General features: G+C 43.0%; 1 protein-coding gene across 7 annotated transcripts in view; it reads left to right on the forward strand.

The window, feature by feature from the left end:
- The window catches only part of LOC115465822 (utrophin-like), a 1,296,369-nt gene that overhangs the window by 939,481 nt on the left and 340,106 nt on the right, over positions 1–16,782 (forward strand). The gene's annotated exons all lie outside the window — the stretch shown is intronic.

The raw sequence follows: 16,782 nt of genomic DNA on the forward strand, positions 1-16,782 counted from the left end.
GAATCTGGGTGAGATTCATTGGCGGTGTGTTCTTAATCTGGATGCAAAGCTTCCTTACAAGCTTTTCTGCAGTGATTGAATTCTCTGGATTCCCATCTACGATTTTCCTTGACAGAAGATTTTCATATTGTTTCCTTTGTGGGTGTTAGTCATCAAGGGTGGTAATTGTTTGGAGACTAAGGTTTACTGCAAATCCATTGAGAGGAACAATTATTTACAATATGACAGCTGTCATCTCTCTCAATTGCAAATTTTCTTCCCGTTTGTTTCTACAAGTTCAACATATTTGTTCTACTGATCGGAATACAAGAGACAAGCTCAAATGTTTATGGATCTTTTCTTGTGAAGGGGATGGGGTTACCCTTACCGAGTCTTGAAGCAAGCATTCATAAGGGTATTGTATGCCAATCCTCAATTATTGCTATAGGAAAACACACAAGATCAGCTACAGAAACAAGTGTGTGCTTTTTTGTCTTACTCTAATTTGGCTTTTCGAATAGCTAATAGCATACAACATTGGCTTGTTTTGGAGCTCCTTGATATTTTTCAGTAGAGTTTCTGTATTGCCTACACCAGGGCCAGAAATACTGCAGACATGATAGTACATTAACATTTTTCTTCTGACCTTGTAATAGAGATATTTGTGACAGACATGGTTCTTACTTGGATTCTGTGTCTTCATAGCTTTTGGAGTTAAAATGAGAAGCTGTTAAGTTTAAAAATAATCTCAAAAGTGGAACTTCTGAGTGATGTTGTTTTTGGTAGGACTGTACAAAGACAGCGAAGATGTTAAATTTAGATTTCCCCACCTTACTTTGTTTAATGCAAGTAAAATGAATGCATTTAAATTAGCCTTTAATTAGACATGTAAATGGTATACTTGGTTTATTACCATATTGGCAAAGTTTATATTTCTAAAAAAATAAGGCATTTGTCTTACATTTTTGTAGTAGTAAAACATTAAGGCTGTGTTTTGCTTCTGTAAGTTTTATTTCCATCGCTCATTATATTTATATGAGCTTTTTATAGGTTTTGTCTCTCCGCAGAAGCCTCTTCTTATGAATATCTCAAGATCTGTTTTTTCTCAGCAATATATGCAATGATTTGACCTTTGAGAATGACTTTTCAAGCTTTTCAGGATAATGTATCATTAGCTCTAGACATAGTATTATTATCCTAATAGTTTCTCTAGACAGTACATAAATTCCCAAATTCTATAAATTTATTTATTTTTTAAACTTATACCCTGACTAAAACTAAGCGACTCACAACAAATATATACATAAAATAATTAATACAAAATGAATCAAACAAAACATTAAATTCACATTAAAGTCCATCTGCAAAATAAACAGATTTAGAAGTACCCCTAAGATGCCGTACGTACTTGTAAAGGCTTGTATAAAAAAAATTTTTTTAGTACTTTTTAAATTGCAGTACAGCAGTGGCGTAGCTATGTGGGGCCTTGGGGGCACAGTCTTCCCCATTCCTCTCTCAGGCTCCCCCTACTCTGGTGGCCAGTCAAGTGCCTGATTTTAGGCACCACTTCAACCAAATGCAGTTTCCTGCACCTGAAGAGGACATCATTGATCTTGACTTCTTCCAGCATCCCATCAACACTGGCACCTGCCCACGTGACTTATAGCGTCACAGGCACAGCTGCACTGAGCCCGACATTTTCAAGCTGCCGCAAACTTCCTTGGAAGACTGAGCCAAAAAGATCCCCTCCCACAACCCGCTCAAAGGAACCACAAAGAGCCCTGCTCAGCAATCTGAGGAGCTGCAAAGAGCGGCTGAGCCCGCCATCTTCTGAAGAGCTGCCTGAGTTAAGGTGCTGCAGCAGCACTGCTGCTTCAAGAAAGCCTCTCCTGTGCGGCGCAGGGCCGGCATTTCTGCCATCTGAGGAGCTGCAAATGAAGAGCTCGCCTGAGTCTTAAGATACTGTGTAGCAGCACTCCTGCTAAACTGAAGGGACCCCGCAGATCTCTGTGGTCTTTTGATTATTACCTTAATGACAGTCTTTTGACTGCTTTTGAAGTCTTTTCCAGAATTCCCACTATAGCAGGCCAAAGTCCTACACGACCTGCAGGCATTTCTGCCAATCTGAGGAGCTTCGAAGAGCCTGCATTTAGAAGCTGCCACCTGAAGAGCCGCCTGAGTAGGTGCTGCAGCAGCTCTGCTGCTGAACTGAAGGAAGCCTCTCCTGTGCGGTGCAGGCATTGATAGTGCCTGCATTCCACTTGGGCCTCCTCCACCACTGTTAGTGCCTGCCTGCCTGCTGTTCGGGTAAAAAGAGAATTTCTTATGCTGGACAGGAGTCAATTTTGGGGTGTGGTGGTGTGGGGAAGGGCAGAGTCAACTCGGTGGGGTGGGCTTAGAAAAGCAAAATTGATATTGGACTGTGGAAATGATGACGTAGAGAATGAAAGGGGGGCTATGAGAGGGTGGGTATAGAGAATGGCAGGGGTGATGCCAGTCTATGAGGAGTTGGGGGGTATGAAAGGGCAGAGAAGATGCTGCTCTATGAGAGGGTGAGGGTATAGAGGAGCAGGGAAAATGCTGGTCTTTGAGGGAGTGGGGTATAGAAGGGCAGGGGAGATGCTGGGTTTTGAGGAGGTTGGTGGCAGGGGTTACACTTGGCTATAGGACAATTTCTATATGTTCCTGCTACCTTTTTTTGATTACTTGTTGGAATGTGAATGCCTGTTCAGGGCCCTGAGGAACACAGCTTCTGCTTTTGGGTGCTATATTTATGGACAAGGTAAAAGCCAGATATCCTGGATCTACTTGATCCAGTCTATAACACTTTAAAGCTGGAGGATCTGGCTTTTTCCCCAGTGTCGTCTGCTCATCTATATCCCTGGATTCTCTGCTGTCATGGTCTGCTTTGCACTGGCTTTTCCTTCTCAGATCCTGTTTCAGGCTGCCTCTAAACATCCCCAGACAGGTTGATTCTTAGCAATAAAATCAGATCTGGAGGAGAACTTCAGATCCACCTTAAATGTGAAGGGAAAAAATGCCAAGGTTACTGGGCAGGATAAGCCAGGGCCTAGCAGAGGCAGCAGAGGATCCAGGGATGTGGCTGACAGAGTAAAAGCATGATTTAAGGTGTTATAGAGTGTATATGATGGGTCTGCAGTATCCAGATTTTATCTATATCCCAATATTTATGTTTCATTGCTGTTAGCCCTGGGGGTGTGTGAATATTGATCTGCACTGTTGGTTTCTCCCATCCTCCCCCTGATTTACTAAGATTGATGGACTTGGTTGGGAAAGAGGTGCTTTTATTTTTGTTACAGGTGTAAATGTTTGGAATATTAGCATATAGATGTGTATGTGTCTACTTAAACATATATATGGTAATATGTTGTCTTAACTGCTATTTGACAAATACCTGCTTAACTTACATGGCATGTCTTTGTGGAATATATTTAAATCCTGTTGCTGGCGACGCTGTTTTCCACAAGTTTTTTGTTTTGTTTTGTTTTTTTACATTTCATGGGTATTTAGATAATTAATTTATTTATTTATTTGTTGGTTTTATTTTGGGTAGAAAGTGATCTTGCATTTTGCTCCCTACAGTCAATAATGCCTTTTCATTTTATTTCTCCTCTGTTGCACTGCTTGTAAAGAATGTGATTTCTTAGTGTTTCCTGTTCTAATTGTTGTTCCTTCAGTCTGTAAATTGGTGAGGGTTGGTCTGTGTTCTGTGAATGACCAAGGTGAGAGATTCTGCTGGTATATGGTTTGTGTGGGAATCCGTAAGAGTCTGACTTGAATGGCTTTGCCAGTAGGAAGCATGTTGCTGTTGTATATTTTTACTGCTGCCTTTTTAAAGGTAAAGCAGAGTTGAAGGATATGTGCCACAGCAGTAATTATTTTGCAGGATACTATGATGTGTGTTTAGAGGTTGACCAGACTCAAGCCTACTATAATGGCAAAGGTTAAATTATGGGATAATGAAACTTTCTTTAAAAATGTCAGTGTTTCCAAGGTTTCTCTTTTCCCTAGAAATGGCACACGCTTGGGGTGAGACTACTGCCAGCGGCCATCTTTGGCTGGTGGTTGTCCCGGAAGAGCGAGCTGTAAGCCCGCCTTAAGCTTACCGCCACTGTAAAAGGGCCCCTTAGTGCAGATCTTCCGGGTGCCTAACTTTGGGCACCATTTACTGATTCCCCTCCAAAAAGTCGTACCATGTAAAAGTTATAGTATAGATTTAGGTCCATTTTTATATATAAAATTTCACAGTTTCTCACCAATCTTGATCTATAACTTAAAGGAAGCTATGATGTGCTCAGAAGGCATTTACTTCAATAAATGGGCACCCCGACATAATAGACCATACAAAAAAAACCCGACAAAAAAACCCCAACAAAACAGACTAAAACCAAAACCATGACAAAAAAAAAACCCTCCTCAAAACAACCCAAGAGAAAATAGACTCTTAATCAAGCTGGATTATGTTTTCAAGCAGATTTATGATTCTCACTAGATACCAAGTGTGGATAGTGAAGTCAAGCCGTAGGCAGGTGCCAGACTTTCAAGTGACAAGCCGTGGACTTTCTCAGTAATTTATGGCTCCTCCACTTCTTTGTACCCTTCAAATTCGTACCACTCAAAAATAAATCCATTTCATCAGGCCCTTTTGTCGGGAGTCTATTTTGTCAGGGACTTTTTTGTCGGGAACTTTTTTTGTTTGGAGCTTTTTTGACTGGTTTCTTTTAACCGGTTTATTTTGACCAGGTGCCCAATAAATGGTTATCAAATTGAAAAATAAATCATAAATTAGAACATAGGAGCCAACTTTTCAAAATGATCTGAGGTGCTCAACTCTGCACACATTACAGTGTCTGTAGAAAGGAAAACAAAGTATGGCAGAGTTATGGGCACAACTGGCCAGGCTATATTTACATATAGAGCACAGCAGGTAGTACATGCACTGGAAGGACTGATGGCTAAAATGCTAGGAAAGCATTGAATGTCCCATCAGTCTCTCTTCCTCCCCAGCCTCACCTCATCAACAATTTACTCCATCTCACTTTTCTTCTCCTTCCTCCCATTCACAGTCTATCTATACCATAGTCATATCTCTTCCAGTCCAGCCTGGCCAGAACGATTGTTTTATTTTTGTGAAAAAGGAACATGATGGTCCTCTCCATTACAATTGTTTTTTTTTTTCAGATCATGGCATCAAATATCAGCTGTTCTCCACCCTTCACCTGGCCCAGCTAGCACAGCTCTTTACTTTTGTGTCTATATCTTATATCCTCTGTCCCAACAACAAAAAAGATTAAATCTTCAAGATTATTGTCACCTTCACTGCCCTGCCAGGCTGCTTTAGTTTGGAACTCCCTACTATCCTCAATTAGATCATTAAGAAACTATCTTGTGTTTAAAAAATGTTTTTATTCCAAAAGTACATCTTATCTGAATCTCTGTAGAAATGTTATTTGCAGAATGTTATAGAAAATTGATTTGGTTTGTGAATTTGTAAGTCCTACATTTTGTATCTAGTCTCTTAGTTTTATGTGATCCACATTGAACTGTATAGGTAATTGTAGAATATAAGACTTATATAATGTAATGTAATGCCTCTGCTTATTCTTGGTCTTCTCTTTTGCTTCCTCTCCTGCCATCATGTTCTTTGTCTTTTATGAATTCTTTTCCAGTCTTCTCATTTCTTTCATTTCTATTTACTCCATGTGTTTAACTCTCCATAGCCTGCTTCTCTACCTTCTCTCATCGCAGTTCGCTGTAGTGTCATCCCCCATGCCACTTCTTACCCTTCTCACCTTCAACTTTTCCCTCCATTATGACCTCTCCTCTCACCCGTCAGCCATTTGTTTTCCAATCCCACACAGATACACTCCATCTCTTTCAGCTCCTCTTTCCTCCTCCTTGTGTCCCCTCTGCCTGCTCTTGTTCCTCTCTCCCAAATCATGTGTCTTTCTCCCAGCTCCCTTCCCCCATCACAGTTCAAGCTCTCTCCCTAAGTTCCTCTCACTCTCATAGCCTGTTTCTTCTCCACTCACACAATGACCCTCCCAGTTGTTATCCCCATCACTCAGCCTCTCTTCCCTTAACAGCTTTCAGACACTTCCAGCTCTTTACAGCAACATTCTCTCTCCCAAACAATAACCCTTTCAATTCCCTTTACCCCTTCCTAGCCCCCTCTATTCCTGTCTCTACAGCTCTGCTACCAGTGCTTGTCCCAATCACCCAGCCCTTCTCTCCCTTACAGTAACTTTCTGTTTCTTCTAGACTTTTACAGTAGCATTCTCACTCCCAGGCAGTAACCCATTCCTATTCCTCTCCCTGTCCCTACAGCTCCATCTCTGGCTGTCCCCCCATACATCTCCTTTCTGCCTCTTTCAGCCCTTCACAATTAGCCCTTCTATCACTGTCCCCTTTACCCAGCCTCTCATCTCCATAAGTTCCTTTCTGCTATAGACAGGAAAAAAGTAGTTGATTACCTGTAGTGGTAGTTCTCCATGGACAAGAAGATCTTCTAGCCACACAGCTGAAGTGATATGATGGTGACTTTACTGACCTGGTCTTATCAAAGCTCAGAAAGCTCTAGAATAGCTCTCTGCACATGTCCGTACCTTCCCACCACACTGTGCTTACTGTAGTTACGGTACACACTTCTCTTACCTAAGTTCATTCATAAAGCTGGCAGCAATTCCAGGTGGGAGGGTGGGTTTGTGTGGCTAGAAGATCTTATGTCCATTATAGGTAAGCAACTCTTTTTTTTTTCCCTCCATGGATAGTAGATGTTGTAGCCACCCAACTGAAGACTCCTAAGCTGTAATAGGCAGCACTCATGCAGTACAATTGTTATATCTCTAAGTTGAACTGGTAAGAGCAAGTGACTTTTACCTGCAGTTGGAGGAGGAGGAGAAGTGATGCCTCATAAGAAAGATGACAACACAGCTTGTCCAAAGCTGGAGTCTGCCGAAGAAGTAGCATCAATACAGTAGTGTGTCGTGAATGTATGTAGTGATGCCCAAGTCACTGCTTTGTAGATATCCAATGATGACGCTGTTTGAAGGTGTGCCTTCGTATGTGCCATGGCCTGTAGACGATGGGCCATGATGTGTGGAATTTGTGAACACTCAGAATATCCTACCTGTTCATAGCAATAATTGATGCACGTTGCAGTCCACAATGACAGTTGTTGGTGAGTTCGAAAAGAAAGAAGTAGCTGAGATGGTCGTGTTAGTGAAGCTGTACATTGACGATAAATGATGATTGCTCGTGCACAAGGTATGCAGACGAGCCTGCTGGTCGTCAGAGTACAGAGGTGGAAGAATTACTTGGAGGATAATAGGAATGGGGGCACTACCTTAGGAAGGAATTTTGAGTGTGTACAGAGAAGCACCTTGTCATGCAACAAATAAGGTTTATAATACACCAGGGCTTATATTTCTCCAACTCTTGTTGATGAGGTAAGGGTTATAAGAAATACCTTCTTCAACGTTAGGAACCTAAGTTGTGCCTACTGCAATAGCTCAAAAGGAGGGAGAATTAGCTGATTCAGTACTAAGTTAAGATCCTAAGCCAAAGGAGGAACCTGGAGAGGATCATAGAAAAGTGAAAGAGATGTGAGGTGAACTTTCACAGTGGAATAGGATGAGCCCGAATTCAACAAGTATAGCAAATAATCAAGAACTTGAGAGATACTACAAGTATGCAGATTCAGATGTTGAGATATACACCATGTGATAAAGTGACCCCCCCCCCCCCCCCCCCCCATTTGGAGGCATATGAACGCTTTGGTGATTCGTTTCGTGAAGCTAGGAGTATATGAAGTATTTCAGGGGAAAAAATATTATCAGATACTGGTCTAAGTGAATCAACCATGCTACCAGGTTCAAGGACTGCAGGTCTGGATGCAGGAAGTATCCGTGATGTTGAGTAATGAGATCTGGATCCTGCGGCAAGAATGTGGATAAAGAGCCATGTTGAGAATGAATGGAAACCCCGGTTGCCTGGACCAATAAGGCGTGATTAGAATTAAATAAGCTGTGTCCATCTGTGCTTTTTGTAATGTCTCGAATATAAGAGGAATTGGAGGATATGCATAAAGGAGATCTCTTGTCCAGATCAAGTGAAAAGCGTCTTCTGTTATTGTGCTCTGACTGGGCCACCTTGAGCCATTTCTGAGACATTTGACATTGAGTGGGGACTAGAAGAGATCAATAGTTGGACATCCCCATTTCCTGAAAAGGTATTGAGTAACTGTGGTCTTGAGTGACCACTTGTGAGGCTGTAACTTTCTACTGAGTATTGAGTTTTCCTGGAAGATAAGAAGCTGTGATAATTGACTTGAGATCGATGATGGATGTCCAAATTTGTATCACTTCCTTGCAGAGTGTCCTCAATCTTGTGGCATGTTGCTTATTGATGTAATACATGGTGGCCTGATTGTCCATCTATACTTGGATTATTTGGCAGTTCAAGGAGGCCTGGAAAGCATGGAGAACCAGACATATGGCCTTCAACTCCAAAAGATTAATACTGCATGTCTGATATGACCAAATCCCTTGAGTGGAGTGAGAGCCCAGATGTGCCCTCCCAAACCTGTTTGGAAGCATCAGTTGTTAGAACTATAGTGGGGCTTGGAGATTGGATTGGAGCTCCCACAAGAAGATTGTTTTGGATTGTCCACCACTGAAGAGATTGTTTGACTCGTGAGGTCAGCGACACTTTTGTTGATAATGGCAGTGTGAACTGGTTCTGTCAATCTCTCAAATGCCACTGAAGGGGCCGCATGTGAAGTCTTGCCAAGAGAAGCACATGGGACCATAGCTGCAGTGTGGCCCAATAAGATCAGGATCAGTCCAGCAGTTGTGGTGCTCACCGTTTTCAAGTGGTGCACCAGAGAGATGATTGTCTGAACTCTGGAGAGTGGGAACTTTGCTAAAGCCAACATTGTTATGATGTGGGCTCTTACAGTGGGGGAAATAAGTATTTGATCCCTTGCTGATTTTGTAAGTTTGCCCACTGACAAAGACATGAGCAGCCCATAATTGAAGGGTAGGTTATTGGTAACAGTGAGAGATAGCACATCACAAATTAAATCCGGAAAATCACATTGTGGAAAGTATATGAATTTATTTGCATTCTGCAGAGGGAAATAAGTATTTAATCCCTCTGGCAAACAAGACCTAATACTTGGTGGCAAACCCTTGTTGGCAAGCACAGCGGTCAGACGTCTTCTGTAGTTGATGATGAGGTTTGCACACATGTCAGGAGGAATTTTGGTCCACTCCTCTTTGCAGATCATCTCTAAATCATTAAGAGTTCTGGGCTGTCGCTTGGCAACTCGCAGCTTCAGCTCCCTCCATAAGTTTTCAATGGGATTAAGGTCTGGTGACTGGCTAGGCCACTCCATGACCCTAATGTGCTTCTTCCTGAGCCACTCCTTTGTTGCCTTGGCTGTATGTTTTGGGTCAGTGTCGTGCTGGAAGACCCAGCCACGACCCATTTTTAAGGCCCTGGCGGAGGGAAGGAGGTTGTCACTCAGAATTGTACGGTACATGGCCCCATCCATTCTCCCATTGATGCGGTGAAGTAGTCCTGTGCCCTTAGCAGAGAAACACCCCCAAAACATAACATTTCCACCTCCATGCTTGACAGTGGGGACGGTGTTCTTTGGGTCATAGGCAGCATTTCTCTTCCTCCAAACACGGCGAGTTGAGTTCATGCCAAAGAGCTCAATTTTTGTCTCATCTGACCACAGCACCTTCTCCCAATCACTCTCGGCATCATCCAGGTGTTCACTGGCAAACTTCAGACGGGCCGTCACATGTGCCTTCCGGAGCAGGGGGACCTTGCGGGCACTGCAGGATTGCAATCCGTTATGTCGTAATGTGTTACCAATGGTTTTCGTGGTGACAGTGGTCCCAGCTGCCTTGAGATCATTGACAAGTTCCCCCCTTGTAGTTGTAGGCTGATTTCTAACCTTCCTCATGATCAAGGATACCCCACGAGGTGAGATTTTGCGTGGAGCCCCAGATCTTTGTCGATTGACAGTCATTTTGTACTTCTTCCATTTTCTTACTATGGCACCAACAGTTGTCTCCTTCTCGCCCAGCGTCTTACTGATGGTTTTGTAGCCCATTCCAGCCTTGTGCAGGTGTATGATCTTGTCCCTGACATCCTTAGACAGCTCCTTGCTCTTGGCCATTTTGTAGAGGTTAGAGTCTGACTGATTCACTGAGTCTGTGGACAGGTGTCTTTCATACAGGTGACCATTGCCGACAGCTGTCTGTCATGCAGGTAACGAGTTGATTTGGAGCATCTACCTGGTCTGTAGGGGCCAGATCTCTTACTGGTTGGTGGGGGATCAAATACTTATTTCCCTCTGCAGAATGCAAATAAATTAATATACTTTCCACAATGTGATTTTCCGGATTTAATTTGTGATGTGCTATCTCTCACTGTTACCAATAACCTACCCTTCAATTATGGGCTGCTCATGTCTTTGTCAGTGGGCAAACTTACAAAATCAGCAAGGGATCAAATACTTATTTCCCCCACTGTATATATTCTATCTGCTGCACCAGTTGCATATGTGACTTTTCTAGGTTTATTAAGAATCTGAGATTTTCAAGGAGATGTACAGTACTCTGCAGTGCTTGGAGAGTGGCCTGAGGCAATGGGCCAGTCATCTAGGTAAGGGAATATGACTGGACCTTGTTGGTGAAAAGGAGCTACTGCTATAACAATGCAGCAGCTGAGCTGAACTGAAGTCAGTCCAAACAGTAACACCTGGTATTGGTAGTGCTTGGTGCTTAGGATAAATCGTAAATGTTTTCTTGAGGTAGGGCAGATGGGGATGTGTAGATATGAAGTCTGGAAATCCAGAGATGCTAGCCATGCGTTGTATTGCAGGGTGGTGATATTGCAAAGATCTTAAATTTTAAAGAGCAAAGCTGGATATTCCATTTAGATAAGGTAACCCCTCGTGGGCTCAATCACCAATTAGAATGGAGCTCACTGTTATGATTTGGGGTTATCTGTTTTATTTATTTATTTGTTACATTTGTATCCCACATTTTCCCACCTATTTGTAGGCTCAATGTGGCTTACATAGTACCAGAGAGGACTTTGCAGGCTCCGGTGTGATGTAATAGGCTTAATTGGGAGATTTGATTGGTGGGAATCGTAGGCAGGACTAGTTAAATACATAGACATGTAGACGCCATGTTAAGAAGGAAGTAAGGATGACGCTGTACTACTAGTAAGTTTTAGTCTCATGGCAAGTGTTAGTGAGATATTTATGGAAGTTGGTATGTTAGTAGAGTCTAATGAATGGATGTTTTTTCTTGTTTAGAGCAGAACCGACCCTGACGGAGCTATTGCGAAACATGCATGTCAGTCATTTATTATAGCTAAGGGTTCTGGATGAACGCTGTAACGAAGCAACCAATGTCAAGTTACTACTAAGCTAAGTGACAATACAGTAACACATAGCATTGTACAGAATGAGTTAAAGTTGTTAGGGGTGGATGGTTGAGTGGACCGATGAGCCAATGGCACATTAAGAATGGGGAGTAGTCTGGTCTCCCGATTAATGAAATGTTACCGTATTTACATTGAGCTACTGAGGTCCCATTGGTTAAGATTATGAGAACCATCCGTAAACTCAAATGATATAAAGCAAAAGAGAAAAAATGAAATAATTTCTTGAATGAGTAATGAATTAATGGATATTTAGGCGCAGGCCTAAATTTTGATATTGTATTGCAGGAGCAGCAAGATTGTAGCCAGGGAGTTCATTCAGAATTTTTCTTTCTTGATGTATCTGTTGTGCTTTCTCAGATCTAAAATTGCTCATAACCTCCCTTTTTGGTATGAGGAAATATCTCTAATAAAACCCAGTGTTTCTTTGTGATGGGTGGACTCAGTGGCATTCCTGGGGGGGGGGCGGTGGGTGCGGTCCGCCCCAGGGTGCACAACGCCGGGGGGGTGCCGCGCACGCCTGTCCTCCGTTGTTCCATGCTTCTTCTCTGCCCCGGAACAGGTTACTTCCTGTTCCGGGGCAGAGAAGAAGCATGGAACAATGGAGGACAGGCGCGCGCGGCACCCCCCCCCCCCCCGGCAGCGTGCACCCGGCCGGGATGGGGGTGTCCTTTCGCTGGGGGAGGGGGAAACTGTATAAGACCAAGAGAGTGTGTGAGTGACTGTGTGACACATAGAGAGTGAATGTGATACAGTGTGAGGCATAGTGTGTGTGAGAGACAGTGTGTGAGAGTGAGAGAGAGAAAGACATTGACTGTGAGAGAGAGAGAGTGTGTGAGAGAGAGAGAGAGAGTGTATGTGACAGAGATACCTCCCCTCCTCTCTGGTGTCAGGTTCCCCCCCCCCCCCCTCTCTCTGGTGTCTGTGCGTTACTGTGCAGGACGCTGAGCTCTGGCTGTGCTTCAAGGAACTGACCAATCCTATTTAACAGAATGCATCTCCAACATTCTGAAGCCGAGAAACCTCGTGTGATTGGTCACTTCTGCTTGTGATGAACCCGGAAGTACGTGAATGCCTCAGCCATGCAGTCAGCTTCAGAATGTTGGAGGTGCGTTTTATTATATAGGATTGGGGTGCCCAAGCACCCACAGGGCTGGCACCTATGAATTAGAATATGATTTAGACTAGAGTAAACTCCATGAGGTATAGCAGAGTTTCCCCAACACTTGGTTGGTATGCAAAATATCCACAGGGGATACATACACAGTATGCAGCTCCTGTCAACAACTTGACTCTCTCCCTCCTCCTTTTGAGCCACTGTTAAAGTCAGAACAGGTGCAGAACAGCTAAAAGGGGCATATTCAGAGGAACTCTCTTGCTGCAGTGTGCTCCAAGCAACATTCCTGTTAGTTTCAGCGAAGTGTGCCCCGAACTGTGCAGTCCAGCTTCAGGTCCCCCACTGCTGCATTTTCCTCTGGCTTCTTCAACCCCCCCCCCCCCCCCCCCCACACACACACACACACCTTACTGCGGGAAAACAGTGCCACATTTTCTTCTGGCCTCCTCGACTCCCTGGAGTGGAAAGCTTCATACTGAACCCCCATGGGAAAAGTGTGCCTTGAGCTCCGTGCTGAAACCCCCTGCGCCTGTGGGAATGCAGTGTGCCTCAAGCTCTGTGTTATGCCTGCGTCCACGACCCCCCCCCCCCCTCCCGGGTCATGGAAAGTTTCCTGCTCCCTGCCCCTTCACCTTGGGGAAAACAAAACAGCACTTTCCTCTGGCCTCTACTGGGGTCAAGCAGCTTTGTGCTGACATCCACTACCCCCCCCCCCCCCTTGATGGAAAACCGCACCTTCTGGCCTCCACTGACCCTCGGGGCTGTGTTTAGGCCTGCCACTGCCTGAAGAGCCTCCACTAACAAGGAACTTTTTTCCCTGGCCTCTTCCAAACTCCAGGCTGTGCAGTTGTGTCAGGAGATATGCATGAAACAAAATATTTGTTTTTATTATTTTGACTTATAAAACCACTTGTCCCTGAAACATGCTCAAAACAGAATATCCATTTCTCCAGGCTGTGCAGTTGTGTCAGGAGATATGTATGAAACAAAATATTTCTTTTTATTATTTTGACTTCTAAAACCATTTGTCCCTGAAACATGCTCAAAACAGAATATCCATTTGACTATCTCAAATGTAAACTTCTACAGAGGAGATGAGGTGACAATATGATTCTATGTCCCCCAATGAAAGGAAAGTTTAATTTTACTTCCATTTAATTACAATGTATTCTATCTTTATAACACCAGGCTTCCCAAGGCAGATTAAAACAATTAAGATGGAACTGATCAGGAAACAGGATACCCTCACTTAAATTTGGCCATGTATTACTATATTCTATAGTACAGTGTAGAAAAATTAGCACACAATACTGAGTTTATTCTACTGTTTCTACCAGCTACAATAACTTTATAAGCTGTTTTAGTGATATTCAATTTTATTTCATGATGTATATCTAGATATACTGGAAGCTTTCAAATAAAAAAGTTGTCAAGTAAAAAAATAAATCCTTTCTCCTACACCTTTTAAGGCACTTCTTATCTAACTGGAACAGCTTTAGACTTTTTACAGATGGATTACACATAGGCAGGCCATTATTTCTAATTATCTTTTGCTATTGTTTTCAATAGTGCTTGCTGTTATTTTGAGTGAATTAAAATGCTGGCAAGCTCCGCCTACTGCCAGCAAGCTCCGCCTATTGACTTCCGCCCACATAATGGAACAGATAGGCTCATGCCATCTCCTGTTCTCAATCTAACCTCCTTTGTTGTGTTCCTTTTGCTTCTTTGAGAGTGGGAGTTGAGTCCTTCTTCCTATGTCTTGGGGGGGGGGGGGGGGAATCCTCCCAGCCTAAACAGCAAGAAGCGCATGGTTGCCCCAACATATTGCCTCTTGTTATTGCTCTTGGGTTGAAAGGTGATATATTGGGGCTGCCAAGCCCCTCTTTCTGTTTCTCTTCAGTTGGAAAGTCAGCGTGAGAGTTCTGCAGGAGGTGGCTCAAACTTGATCAGAACCATGCAATGCATGTAAGATGAAGTTTTTGTTATCAACAGCAGCCACAGACAACAGGGAAACAGGTAGCTTCAAGAGCTAGTGGGAGAGGAGGAGAGAAGCTGGCTACGTTCCTGGGGATAGGGATGGGGAAGGGGGTGGCAGCTGCCTGGGTTGGTGGGCTACAATGTTGAGGAGGGTGCTGGCTGACTCTTCCTGGGGTACAAAGCTAGGGAGAGATTTGGGTAACTAGCTGGCTAGGGAGGGGGAAGGGCAGAGGACTCAGGGGAGCCAGCAGGCTTTGAGCAGATGCTCAAAGTCCCAGACTGGCCCTGCTTGCTATTACTTCCGTGAAATGCCAGTCACTTGGGGGGGGGGCACGGGGGAAGGAAGTCAGAAGTATCAGTCACTGCAGGAGGGAGGAAGAGAAATACTGGTGACTGCAGGTGGGAGGAAGGGATGGAGAAAAGGGAGGAAAATGATGGTCACTGCCTGAAGAGGAGGGATAAGGGACAGGGAAGAGGGAGAGAAATGGCAGTCACTGCCGGAGGAGGAAGAGGGACAGAGAAGAGTGGGGAGAAATGCCAGTCACTATGGAAGAGGAATACTTGAATATAAGCCATCAGCTTATGTTCAAGTTAACATTCCTGCCCCCCCCCCCTTTTTTTTTAGGGGAAAAATGTCTCAGCTTATATTTGGATGGGCTTATATTTGAGTATATATGGTATATCTGCCCAAGCTAGTGTTTAGATGTGAGCATGAAATATAACACATCTGATTTTCCTCCACAGAATGCTCAAAGAGGTAACAAGCCACACTTGAGTTTAAGTGGTTGTGGTTGCATTCATTGTATATTCTGAAGACAGTGTGTTTCTGTGTCATTACTATATGCTATTTAGTTTTAGTTTTCATTTGGTATATGCATGGAAAGGTGCCTTGGTTTATTGGGGATTATTTATTAAGAAAAAAAAACCCCAAAATTCTTCAGAGACTGAAGAAGCTGTTGTCCATAGTGAACAATCAATTTCTTCTTTTATTCTCTGGGAAAATGAAACAAGGAATCTGATGGATCAGTATGGGCAAGTTCTCCGCTTTTGTGAAGAATTTTCTTTTCTCCTATTTTTTTTTTTATAAATAGACACTGTAAGTCTCATTGTTCATTTTTACTCAGTTTGTAAGAACAACACACCATCTGTCAAGGGGCCAGGCAGTTTATATGAGAGTGAAATATAACGGATCATGCGGTCTGTATGCCATTTCCAGTGACCAATACGTGTTATGTTGCCAAGTTAGTTAACTGTTTAATAATAAAATGTCCATTTCAAAATCTGTTCTGACTTGAGGTTGGGGTACTCGGTTGAAATTTGTTCGACTTAGGGGGTACTTAGCTTGAAAAAGTTGAGAAACACCGAGGTATAGGAAAAAGTTAAAGTGAGTAGTGGAGTGCCTCAGGAATTGGTACTAGGACCGATCTGTTTAATATATTTGTGAGCGACATTGTTGAATAGGGAGAGAAGGAAAAGTTTGCCTGTGGATACCACAGAGGAAGTAGAAAACATGAAAAGAGATGTTTAAAAATTAGAAGAATGGTCTAAGGTCTAGCAATTAAAATTAAATGTGAAGAAGTGCAGAATGATGCTCTTGGGGTGTCAAAATGCAAAGGAGGCATACGAGAGAGGGGGTAAGAGACTGATAACACAGTTCAGGAGAGACACCTCGGGGTGATAGTCTTCTTGAGAGGTTCATTGACAAACGGCATTGATGAGAAAAATACCTGTGGAGCCACTTAAACTAATTTTTTTCTTCCTTTTCAATGATATTGGATGCATGAAACACCTTGAAAAAAACCAGGAGAAATACATGTCATCAGCAAAACAATACAGAAACCCACTGTTTTGTCACAATTTGTAAAATACTGGTTAATTACATTTTCTGTGTGTACTTCCCATGGTTTCTGCGGACTGCATAAAATTCAATGGTAGGCCGCAGGTTGCCTACTTCTGCTCTAAACGGAGCCAGCCAGAGGAGAAAACGTTGAATGATGGGACTTAACCTAAGCTTCTCATTTTGTGTTGTTGAGTTCTTCACTCTTGTCAGTTTCAGTACTGAAACAAGTCATGCTAATGTAATTTAGAATTGCACAGCAAGATGCTTTAAATCCAGTGGGTTTAACCAAATTTAAAAAATAATAATTTTATGTTGATTTAATACTTCACTTGTTCTCCTAAAGACATCTATTTCTATTTATTTATTTATGTATCATGTA

Source organism: Microcaecilia unicolor, chromosome 3 (assembly GCF_901765095.1).
Source record: "Microcaecilia unicolor chromosome 3, aMicUni1.1, whole genome shotgun sequence".
NCBI classification, from domain to species: domain Eukaryota; kingdom Metazoa; phylum Chordata; class Amphibia; order Gymnophiona; family Siphonopidae; genus Microcaecilia; species Microcaecilia unicolor.